This window comes from Centruroides vittatus, unplaced genomic scaffold (genome assembly GCF_030686945.1).
Source record: "Centruroides vittatus isolate TY-2023 unplaced genomic scaffold, ASM3068694v2 contig_1976, whole genome shotgun sequence".
Lineage (NCBI taxonomy): Eukaryota > Metazoa > Arthropoda > Arachnida > Scorpiones > Buthidae > Centruroides > Centruroides vittatus.
In genome coordinates, this window is record NW_027121216.1 from 7270 (window position 1) to 18234 (window position 10965).

Consider the following 10965-nt stretch of genomic DNA (forward strand, 5'->3'; position numbering starts at 1 on the left):
TATTCGAATTCACCTTTTTATAATTTGTAAATATGCACGTATCACATTATATTTCATTCGTTTAATTCTATACTACTTATGTAAAAACTATTTTTATATCATTTAATTTCCTTTTATATGTTTTTAGCTTAGTTTTTTTAAGCGAATGCGACCTAATCTACGAATGGCAGCTTCCCCGCATCACATAGAATTCTACGGGAAAGCCCATCATTGCAGGCGTAAAGTTGCCTCTGTAAAGTTCGTTTATCCGGGAAACATGCCGTTCAGGAATTCTTTTCGACATTTTAAAAGAAAATAAATATACACACTTGTTTAAATTTTTAATGAATACTTTTTTATTTAAACAAAGCTATACATTTTTCTGAGCACGATTTCGATAGAAGCCTTCTAATGAAGAAGTTAACATATTGGAAACAATCTGAAGATGTTTTGAACTACAATGAAAATAATTATTCTAAATGGCATAATTAAGAGCGATACATCGCATTATCGTCATCATCAATTTTCGGGTTCTGAGTAGACTCGACAAACACACGATTTGTAATGCTACGAATGTCAAACCAGGTAATGAAACTTTTATTCTTACAATTCGGTTGATGAATATCGAACATTGTCCTTTCTCTACAACTGATCTAGTCTGCCGTTACCTGGATATAGAAAAGAAATTAATTGGAGAGCAACGACAGGAAATTGGGACTAATGTGTTACTTCGAAGACCCACTCTTTAAGATTCCAATTTGTTTTTCTAAGTAAACAGGTTCAACTATAAAGGTGACATGCTTTTGTTTTTTTCCACATCTACGTTTCTTTCCTAATCGCTTTTTCTTTCTGAATTTTATTTCCCCTCCCCTTTTCGCAAACTCACCACTGTATTGCTTACTGATTAAGTTTTGAAAGTTGACAGACAAAACACGAAGTGTATTGGTTTGTTATTATCCAATAAAACATTGGAAAATTTCCTTGAACATGATTTGTTAAATGGTTTTAGCCACACCTTCTTCTAATTGCTTGATTGGTCATTATTGTTGGTCACACCCTGCATAAAGCGTATTGGCCGTAAATCATTACCGACCTATATCAGAATCGCCAATCAGAGGTCACAAATATATGTAAGCGACCAATCTGCCAGCAATGCACATTAATATCAAGTAACAGTTATAATAACTATTATAACATTTAATTCTGCAACGATTTTATGACTTCTTTGCAAAACACTCAGATTAGAAATGAGTAAATACATTTATTAACTCTAGTTACAAACAACTCGTTAACAAAACATAGCAATTCAGCCATCAGGCCGTTGATTAAGGCTTGCGTTAACAAAACATAGCAAAACAAAACATAACTATGTTAGCATCCGCTAACATAAAAACAAAACGCAGATGGAGGGGAGAGGTTTAGAACCTCGACCACAATCCAACTCTTTCGACGACCTCATTCAGTCGCTCGGGCATGCTTTCCACAAGAGTGTGGCAAAGCATGCCCTCGCGAAGCTTCTCCCAACGACCAGAGACAATGTCCCAAAGGTCGTTGGGATTGGCAGCCTGAATGGGTTCGTCTTTGAGCTTGGCCCAAAGATGTTCGATTGGGTTGAGGTCCGCCCCTCTCCCCGGCCATCCCAGATCCACTACTTGTGGATGGTCGTCTAACCAGCTTGAGACGATTCGTGATGTGTGGACCGGGGAGCGGTCCTGAACGAAAAAAAAACGCTCATCGCCATAGACGGCCCTCACCGTCGGCAGTAATACCTGATCCAAGATCTCGATATACTGCACGGCGGTGAGGTGACCGTCTATGCGAACCAACTCCCCGGGACCCGCATCACTCATCCATCCCCAGACGCCTGTAAACAAAAAAAGCAGATAAGTTGTCATGTTTAAAGAGGTAATGACATATATACACGAAAACACCACATTAAAAACACTCACCTAGCGAAAAACGCCCACTTCTTTGGGTGGGCCACACATATTTAGGATCATGGCAAGTAGCTGGTGGCCGCCGAACCACAACCGGCCCACTGCTACATGAGCAGAATACTGCTTTCATCGGAAAAGATGACCTTTGCCCAATCCGCCTTTGTCCATTGCGCATATTGTTGGGCAAACCCAACTCTGTCCATTTGATTGGCATACTCAATGTTTGCTTTTTAGCAGCAATTCGTCCAAACAGGTTTGCTTCTCGCAACCTATAAATAAAATAAAACATATGTATTATCCTGCTTCCTACATTTCTGTATACGCAAGAGCACGTTAATAGAAATGTCTGGCGGTTCATCTTATGGATAGAAATATATTTCGTTGCCAGGTTGGAATATTATACTACAAATGTTACTTACCTTCGCTTGACAGTGTTTACAGATACTTGTCCAATCCAACGCCGACCATGTGAGTAGAGGCGGTGGCGAATGGATGTCGCCTGACTTTCCGCCCTCGATCTGCTCGTCCTGAGCGGGAGTCGTCAGGCGCAGTCGGCCAGATGATGTCCAGGGACACAGAACCAGTCTCCTGTGTAATTTTAAAATTCTGCGAAACGGACTCTCGTTGAGATTCGGAGGCTTTCCGCAATCTCTTCTATGGTCTTTCCATCGTCATGATGTTGCACGATCAACTGTCTCGAATCTCTTTTGCCAGAGGTTTCGGCATGTTCGATGAATTAATCCAGCACTTCAGCAAAGGCTTTATATACTGTCGCTTCCCTCGACAATTGAATTTAATTTCGGGGTAACAGACATAAATAATATAGAAGAAAATGTGTCCTTATTTACTGTGTATGTCTCCTTTTAATTACTGAAGGTTTTTACCTCGAATTTTCTGATAAATGCAACACATTATGCTAATACGCATTAACATTACATTTTCATCTCTACGTAGTCGTTATAATCTTTCATTTTACAGACGCACGTAACATCTTTACGTTTGATTTTAATAATCTAAGGAACGGAGAACTGAAAATTTCTAATTACATTTGCATAAAATTACGTACGTGATTACGAAATAATGAAAATTTTTTGGCAAAGATTAAAGCGGAAAGATAAGTGTAAAAAGAAATAGAAAAAATATGAACACAGAAGCAGAGATATGTTTGAAATGCGTTTTATCTTCGTTTACTCTATAGCAAGAGTTTACGGATGTACTTTTTTCATCCCTTGTTCCTGCCACAACCGAAATGATGTTAACGTTCACCCAATTGTAACAAAATTTCATTCATTCTTCATCGAATATTTCTACTGGATCATTTTCTGTTTGGTGTTTTCCATGACAATACCGGTTTTGTCAGAGAAATAATTCCTTGTCAATGGACGTACTTACTAATCAAGAGTGACGCAATTTTTCTCAAAATGGCTTTGGCTATTTTGGTTTTAACCTAGGCTCTCACTTTCAATATTACAAAGAAAGTGAAATTAACCCCAAATATTAATTTGAGGAAGCCGGAATATTTCTGTCGAAAAGAATTGTACCGCGTGATTAATTACACTACAATTATCGTTTCTGTTATTGTCGTAAGTTTAATTATTTGTGGCCCAAGCTTTGAACCTTTTTTATATTTATATGCTATTGTAGAGGAAGGAAAGACTTACAAGCACGAAGCACTTTTTTTGCAGTGTAGAAATTGGCATTTACCTTAATTTAATTATGGGTGGATCATTGTATCAAAGTTTTTTCCATTTCTTGGTTATGTTCATATTTATTATTATTTTTCCAGAAGTTATCGGATGATCAGCAATTACTAAAAATGAATCATTCGAATTTGGAAACAAAACTAGAAGAAATTATGACAAAACACAACGAACTTTGGAACTATGTAAAACAATTCCATGGGCCGTTTAATTACGTATTGACAATTTTGTACGGTGCTGTAATAACCGAAACCAGTCTACTTTATTATATTTTGATTTTTTCGAAAATGGAATTTGCATTGAAAATTTTCGTTTACATTATTGAAATTAGAATAAATTTTTTCGAATAATATTTCATTTATATTTTTAGAAATTGCTTAAATAATTGTAATTGTAGTATAGATTTTTACAGTTTAAATAAAATTCTATTACTGCAAGAAAGTCTCGGCATTGATCGTAAGTACCATTTTTAGATTTCTGGATATAAAATGTTTCATTGCTTTTAGTTTGGTAACGAGAATATTGTTTTAAATATAGCTAAAGAACTAAGTAAAAAATTCCACTATCTTCAAACGACGTTTTTGAGAATTAAAAAAAAAAAATGTAGACAACAGCAGGCGAAGTGGACGTGGTAAACACGAGGTACATAAACCAACGTGGGAACATTGGTCGTCCCTCAGTTTTCTTTTAAATTCTTACGGGAAAACGATGTCACCATTATCGTCATACGATGTAATTATATAAGTTATATATATTTTATATATTGAAGTAGATAAAAATTAAATATAGCCTATTTTTATTTGAAGTTAAATGATACACAACCATCCACTTCTGACTGCATGAAAGAAACACAGAATTATCGATTTACCAGTACAAGATAATGAAAGGTTTGGTGATAATGAAAGCATTTCTTTATCGCCAGCATGTTTGATAGTCTACAGCCACCCAAAAAGAAAAAAAATGGCAGAAAAAGACAAAAAAAATTTTTACAATCTGCAATGAATGCAAGTTACTTTCAAAATGTATAATTTATCTATTTAAAGTTTACAGCTAAAAAAAACTCAATAATTTTAAGTGTTCACTTTAGTAACTGATACTATAAATATTACACAAATACAAAGAAGACTATTAAATAAATAATATAAGACTGAAAACTTAATCTGCCTTTTCATTTAATATTGTTTTTTAAATTTTTTTCAAGCTCTGTGCCATGAACCAAAGAAGGATGTGTTCGATGAAGTTGGCAGCCTTATAGCCGCCAAACTAAGAACCCTTTTCAAGGAAAATTCCTTGGACTTACAACTAAATATATTTTCTCTCCTTGTAGAGGAAGAAAAAAATATTGTAAATAGTTTAAGAAACATTTTTAACATATTATATCAAAGTTGTATTTCATAACTCAAAACAGTATATCATTTATAATGAAGATTTTGTAATTATAATATTTCCAAACTTTTTAAAATAATTTTTACATTTCATTGCCATTCAACTTGACCTACAGTATTAAAATAAGTTTTCAATTTATTACGGATTGCTTTTGCTGTTGCTGTTGATGGATTTAAATTTCGACTGTTTTCCAAAGGTGTAAAGTTGATGTTGCTCTCCAAAGTTGTCACTGATAGCAGCTGTGAGATAAGATTTTATTTTTCTTTCCCGTAACATATTGCGAAGAACACAACATGTTAAGATGATTTTTCCAGCCTTATACGGGGATAATAATATCACCGTAGAGAAGACTCGCCAAACAGAAGAGAGGATCCCAAATGCATTTTCGACAACTCTCCTTTCTCTTGATAATCTAACAATAATTTCAATTTGAATTAAATTAAACAGCTTTTATGACTTATACACTAATAATAATAATAAACTGTTTTAAATAATTAATATTAAATAGCTCTTTTACCTATAATTGAAGATGGATTTCTCAGCTGTCAACTGTTTCATTGGGTAAGGCCTCATTACTCGTGAAGACATACCAATTCCTTCATCTGTAACAAATACATATGGAATTGGCTGTCCTCCACTTTGAAGAGGACTATCTGGTGGAAAGTTTAACTTTCCATCATCAATGGCTTTCTTCAGATTTGATGCATTCCAAATCGAAGAATCGCTCTGTCTCCCATTAGTGCCTGCATCCACATATATAAATGAAAGATCTGCACGCACTATTGCCATCATAACCACACTATAAAATCCTTACTTTGAAAAAATAGAATTTTAGCAAACAGAATAACTGAGTACAGCCTCAAATAATTGACTAATAACAGAAACACCACATTATCGATTAAAAATGAATATTGAGAAAAAAAATATATCGATTAAAAATGAATTAAATCATTCAAGCTTTCCTCTGAACAACACTTACCCTCAAATATTCACTTTTACAAGATTGATAAATAGCATCCAAAACTTCTGGGATAATGGCTGATATCGAATTATGGGCCACTCTAAATTGGTATGCCAAACTACGAAACGTTTTGCCTAAATTATATATGAACCATTTTAATCATAAGATTGCATAAAATATAAATTAAATACAAAATATATTATATTCTTACCGGTAGCTAAATAATGAAGTCTCAACGAAAGACGTTCTCCGGATGAAATAGAACCTCGAAGATGTGTATCTTCTTTAGCTATTACGGGGGTTATCCTCTTTAAAATACTTTGGAAAGTATTTGTATCCGTACGAATATATCCCCTATAACCTTCGGCATCCGAAAGCCTTAATTCGTTCATCAGCTGGTGGAAGCACGATCGTTTAGCCCGTTGATTTTCATTTCGCCAAGTTTTAACCCAGCATGAGCGATTTTTCTTATTTTTCTCTTCGTGTGTTCTCGCCAGCTCTAACAAAATTATCACCTTTTTCCTCTTATTCATTTCAGAAAACGAACTGCTTGTCATTTTAATAATAAAAGTGGCTAAAATTCCGTAAATACTCTGAAGTAGAACGTAAAATATCGGTACATTCACGAAAATAGACAAAAAGAAGCTACTGTAAGTTTATTGGTTTATTATAGGGTCACGTGTTCCGAGTTCCAACATCAAAGAACAATGTGTGACCACGAGAAGACGCGCGCGACTCTGCGCATGTTGCAGTTGCGGTCGTCCGCGCGGCTGGAAATCGCATAGTGTGACCAAGGCTTAAGTGCAAGGGAAAGAAGTGTGAATGGACTGACACGCGCGCAGATTCCACGTATTTGCATGTCCGAAGAATTATTTGTATCAGTTAATTCGTGGGCATATAAAGAAAAAACTGAACCGCCGCCGCCGAATATCCGCAATCGAATCCCGACTTGTTTGTTTGGTTAAGTTATGACAACGCTACACTTGGGCGATGTGCCTAGGGGGATGTCTTCCGGGAGGACTTTTTAAGGGAAACTGGCTCGAATTTAGGCGTTACAGACTTGGAGAAAACCCAGAAAATTCTACGTGGCCAGACCATCCGAGCGAGGCGAAAACCGCCAGTGTTCAGGGAACAAAGACCGCTACTATTGTAATACTGTACTAATAGAAATTTATAATTACAGGCGATAGATAGGCTAATGGGTCTGAAAGATGCGAGTGGAAGAGAAAGGACGTAGAGGCAACGCTTAAAGAGGAAATGATGACAGCGGCAAGAACAGCAGGCGATCACGGATGAGTCAAAAGGCCAGCGCGCGCAGGTTAGTTGCCGCAAACCGTTTCCTGACACCCAGAAACCGCCTGTATAAAAATGTAGCTCCCCTTGCAAGTGTGAGCTCGAATAACCGGAAATGACGTCGTGCAACATTCGGAAGGGAATATCTCGAGAAAAGTCGCATGTACTGTACAAGTATGGTTCCGTTGGCTTTTTTGCTCGTACAAGGAATCTACAATTCTGGGCTAGGGAAATCCCTCATTCAGAGTTCACACCTTTCCGTTATTTGCACGGGTTTTCATCCTCAACTTTAACAAAATTCAAAATTCGATTGATTAATTTTGTTCATAGATTACAGACATAATAAATGATAAAAGAATGCCTGTAAAATAACATTAAATAAATTAGAAGCGTTACATATATGATCAGGGCATTTTTGTCTCACGCCAAATTCGGATAACGTCAGAGTCGGATTCCCCATGTTTTCAGATCTATGAATTAACAAGGGTGTTTCCTATATTACGTTTCAAAGTATTTATTTATAATAGATTTTTAACACTGTATTATTCGTTACGAACTACATTCGACTAAAATATCATTCGAAGTTTAACTCTCGTTTTCGAAAATAATACAAAATTAGTGTTTTTATCTATTTTGAATTACAGACGGCGCCACTTAATTTTATTCAAATTTCATATTCCGTTGTACATGCGGACTTAGAAGCCGTTTGAGTTTACGTTGAGAAGGACAAATTATATTTTTGTAATTATAATTGTAGGAATTAATTTGTTTTGGAATAAATCGGTGCTCGTTATCTTTGTCAAACTCCTTCAATTGAGGTAATGCTTTCTAGTCTCGATTGAGGAAGAAAATCACGTTGACGGTTACATTGAAAAGAGCGGGAAGATTTTTCATGGTATTGAGTGAAACTCGTGTAACTGACGTAAGAAGCATTTGAAGTTCTCGATGTTCCTTCGTTGTCCCAAGTTTCTCGTAAGTGTGGACAGAATGTAAGTAGATTTGTAATTATCATTGTTTTTTTTGGAAGTAATATTAAATACCCACTTTTCCAAGGAAAGTTTCAAGATGATAAATAGAAAGAAGGCGCATTGTTCTAAAAAAAAGACGCTTGTAACTGATACAGTTGTTTCCAAACGTCTCGGATGAAATTACGTTGAATGTTGTAATTAATATCACTTTACGAATTCAATTAATACGTAAAAATACACATTTTTTAATAATAAAAGTTAATTTGGATTTTTTTTTCCTCTTTCAGATTTTGAGTGAAGATGAAATTCTGTGGTTAAAACGTTTCAGGAAGAATTCGTAGAATTGTTACTTTTAATTTTGAAATAATTTCAGTTAGAAAAGAGTGTTTGGCATTATTTTCTTATCTTATTTTTATACGAAACTTTTAATTTGCAGATTCACACGCAACAAAAACAGGGAATTTCTGTATAATAACTGGTGAAATGTGTCTAAAAGAAGACAGGAAACGTCGAAGGATATGTGTAATACTTTCGTTTACGGAAGAAGAAAATTCAAAACAGCCATAAGAAATATATCAAAGAAGGAAACATATTTGGTGCAAATGAAGCGGAAGAGAAACTTAAATGAAGACGTTCTAAAATTATTTTCCAAATATTTTATTTTGTAAAATACATTACATATAAATTGTTTTGAGAAAAATGTATATAAATTACATTAATTTGCGATATTTATTATACGTGTCGGTAATATTTGTGAACCCTGCTGTGGGCGATTACTGTATATAATGTCATGATGCGACTGCAGTAGTTCTAACCTTTACTTTTCAGTTAAAAAGTGTTGTTGCGGAGACGATGCAAATTACATTTATATCTGCAAACACAACTTTATGAATTATTTTACAATACTTATATTTAAAATTACATTTATATATTTCTTAACTAAAGAGTTTTTATATTTTTATTTATTGCATCTATCATATTTTGCAGGTTTAATTCATCGTAACACAGAGAATGGGAAATATAAATGTGAAACTTGCCAGAAAGAATTTATTTCGAAGAAAGGATTTAAACGTCACCAGAAGATTCACAGTGGAGAAGGGCTGTTGCCTTGCAAATTCTGTACTCGTAAGTTCAACCAAACTAGCCATCTACTTCGTCACATGAAGATTCATACCGGAGAAAAGCCGTTTACATGTGATCATTGTAAACGAAGTTTCACAGAAAAGAGTACATTGATACGACATCTTCGTCTTCACACTGGAGAAAAGCCATTCTCTTGTAATTATTGCTTACAGAAATTTGCTTTCAGATCGACTTTATATCGTCATATTAAGAGACGTCATCATAATAACAATCTTAAATAATGCCTTTTACGAAACAATGTGAAAAACAATAGATAAAAATAGTTATTTTGTATTTGTTTGAAAAAACATTTAGTATTCCTATTTATATTTTATTGTACACAAAAAGTTTTTTCTTGATCTTTAATAATTACATTTTACGTAAAAATTTGATTTTTTTTAGACTAAACTTGTAAGGTTTTGTAAAATTGAAAGTAAATGGAAGTTTAATTAAATGGTGTATTTTTAATATTTTAAGTATTTATGATTTAAGCTGTGTGAGGTTGCAGATGAGGTCCGTAAATCGCGAAATTCTTCCATTTAAATTACAACAACAGATTACATAAAAAGGGAAAAAAAAAAGAAGAAAAAAAAACTCTTGACCTAGACATCGCGGCGCAAGATGTAACCAACGAGTGTCAGAACACGTGCCGGGACACGTGCCGGAACACGTGCCAAAACACGTGTTAAAAACGATCTATCTATGTCAAAGAACTCTGACACGAAAGGCCATAAATAAATGGAATTATGACGTAAAGACTCATAAATAGGTGAAATTTTGACTCGAGTGCTCATAAATAGTCGATCTAAGAAAACAACTTCGAAAGGGGGGGGCAGTTTAATAGATAGAAAACCATCGCGCTTGAATCGTAAAAGTTCCTAGATGACAGAAACCGCAATTAACGGGCTAAATTATGAGTCCGAGTCATGTAAATTTGTCAACAGTCTCCGAACACAATGGTCAAAAAGACGCCAAATGGACACTCCGAGTCGGACCTTTCCCATGACCCGGGTCGTCCCACGTTTCGCCTAGAAACAAGGGAAAGACCAATTGGAAAACGGGAAAGAGGATGAAGAGCCAATCGGAAATCGGAATAGGGGCGAAGAACTATAAAAACCCGGGATCCCGAAGGTCGGGAGAGTCTCCTCCGCATCCCGCAAACAGCTGTGACCTGTGTTGTGTTGTGTCGCCGCCAACGACGTACGACGCCTCCGCACCTCTGCGAGCATCGGTCCAGCGATCTCACTTCGTCCGCCCCGGGGCTTCGACGGAAGGGAAATCTTCGCCACTCCGAAGGACTGTAGAGAAGTGGACTGTCTATTGTGGATGTAAGCATATATGTTCTCCAATAAACGGGTTTTCTTATGTAAAACACTTGTCATCATTTGCCTCCTCCGTCACTCCCACATGCAAGAATCCCTTAGGTTCATCCTGACCCAGGGATTCACTTATCCCCACCTGTCGGCGGCCTTACAGCTGTGCAGAAAAGCCCTATTTTCTATTATAATTAGAAGTTCAATATTAGAATAGGCGTATCCAAAATAGGAGAAAATGTGCCCCCTTGTTTACTCAATGATCCATTGCCATTTCTCATCAGTAGAACTAAATCCGAAATAAAT